The sequence below is a fragment of the Vombatus ursinus genome, unplaced genomic scaffold, assembly GCF_900497805.2.
Source record: "Vombatus ursinus unplaced genomic scaffold, bare-nosed wombat genome assembly UNPS02014773.1, whole genome shotgun sequence".
NCBI classification, from domain to species: Eukaryota; Metazoa; Chordata; class Mammalia; order Diprotodontia; family Vombatidae; genus Vombatus; species Vombatus ursinus.
In genome coordinates, this window is record NW_020954551.1 from 42,490,424 (window position 1) to 42,492,261 (window position 1,838).

The 1,838-nt window shown below is 56.6% G+C and overlaps 1 protein-coding gene across 1 annotated transcript in view; it reads right to left on the reverse strand.

The window, feature by feature from the left end:
* The window catches only part of MGLL (monoglyceride lipase), a 158,677-nt gene extending 158,101 nt beyond the window's left edge, over positions 1–576 (reverse strand). Inside the window, exon 1 of the mRNA XM_027863740.1 lies at positions 513–576. The gene's annotated coding sequence lies outside the window, so the exon portion shown is untranslated. The remainder of the gene's footprint in view (positions 1–512) is intronic.
* Between the last annotated feature and the right edge of the window lie 1,262 nt (positions 577–1,838).

Genomic DNA, 1,838 nt, shown 5'->3' on the forward strand with positions numbered 1-1,838 from the left:
CACACACACACACACACACACACACACACACACACACACACACACACGGCTTTCTGGCCCCTGGAAGAAAGTTCTCTCCGCAGGTTGCTCTGCAAACTTTACTTCCTTCCTGTCTCTGATTCAGGGGGAATAAAAGTGGCTCCTGTAGTTGTCATCCGAAAATTCAAAAAGAAGTGGGGGGAACAGTAGGGCAAAGCCAAGAATTCATCCAGTCCCTTAGCAGTGAGTAGACATGAGAGTGGCCGGAGTCCAGAGGACAAGTTCATCTGGTAGCATACAAGGATACCGGGCTGAACAGGAGAGAGGGCAGGAGGAGAGGGTGGAAAGAATGATAGAAAGATATTTCTTGGTTTGAAAGGCAACAAGGACTCCCGGCGTCAGATGCAGCAGGCTGCCACGCTTAGCATGCAGCCAGGGTTTAATGCAATGCAGTCTCAGAGAAGAAGGAGGAGAAGGAGAAGGCGCCCCGTGCTTGGCACTGGCATTGCCGAGCCGCGGAAAGGGGAGTTTACCCGTGGCTGGGCGGCCGGGCGCGCTGCTGCTGGGCTTAGGCTGCGGCTGCGGCTGCGGCTGCTGCTGCTGCCGCCGGGCCGGGGGTCTCCTCCTCCGCAGGGCAGACGGGCTGGGCTCGGGCAGAGGCAGGGGCAGAGGCAGAGGCAGAGGCAGAGGCGCTCGCGGGCTGGGCTCTGCTCGCCGCTCCTCCGGGCTGCGGCTGCTGCTGCGACGGCGGCTGCCGCTGCTGCTGCGCTCGCTTGCTAGCTCGCGTGCATTGAGGGGAGGCGCTGTCTGCGGCCGCTACTTTATTCTAGGGCGAGGGCAGGGCAGCGCAAGCCGCTCTGCAGCCAGAATTCCAGGCTTGGCCAGCGGACGGAGGAGGCAGGCGCATTGGAGCCCGGCCGGGGGAAGTGGGTGGGGATGAGTTCGAACCTGTAGCAAGCCAGGGCCGGGCTGGGGCGGCTGGCTGCCAGCGAGCCTCCAGGGGCGGGAGGTGAGTGGGGGAAGCGGGGTTCCGGGCGGGCGCAAGGGCGGCCACCCCGCCTGCGGTACCCACGTTCTGTCCAGGAGCCAAGCCTGATCAAATCCAGCGCGATCAGGAAGCCGGAGCTCTGGCTGCAGCAGCTCCATCCCAGCTCGTGTGACCGGCTCCTCCGGGGTAAAGCAACCTCCCTGCTGGCGGGGGACAATGCCCAAGTGAGTCACTCGCTAATTAATAGGAGAGGATTCCGTGGTTCTCTTAATTAAGCCCGGACCCTCTTGGTGTCTTAAAACACACATACATGGAGCTAAAAACATAATTTAATAAGCAGCAGGGCCGACCAATCTCAGGGAGAAAGGGTGAGGCAGCTGAACCATCGCTACAAAGATACAAAGCCTCAGCCTCCTTGCATCCCTCCCGGTGCTGAAGGGGACACAGAAAGCACCGGAGAGTGCTTCTTCCCTAACTCCATCCGAACAAGGATTCAGAGAATTCAGGCAAGGTATGGGCAAGATAGTGAGAAGATTTCTCTTTCCTTGCTAGCAGCTTAAAACAAAACATAACAAAACAAACTCCTGACATCACAGAGAAGATGGCCCAATTCTCAATTTCCCCTTGTAGTGTACAAGAAGAGACTAGATCTGATTTTTAAACCCTTAAATAATTAAGCTCTGTAAAATCCGACTCACAGGATTTTTCTCTTGGAAGTACAGTCTTAAGGCTAAGTAATGGAAAGAGCCCTGAACGGCAGAGACTTAGGGTCTGGGCCCCGCTCTGCTTCTGGCTTCATGTGTAACCACAGCAAGTCCCTTCATCTCTCCGAGTCCTAATTTTCCTCTTCTGTTAAATAAAGGGGTTGATC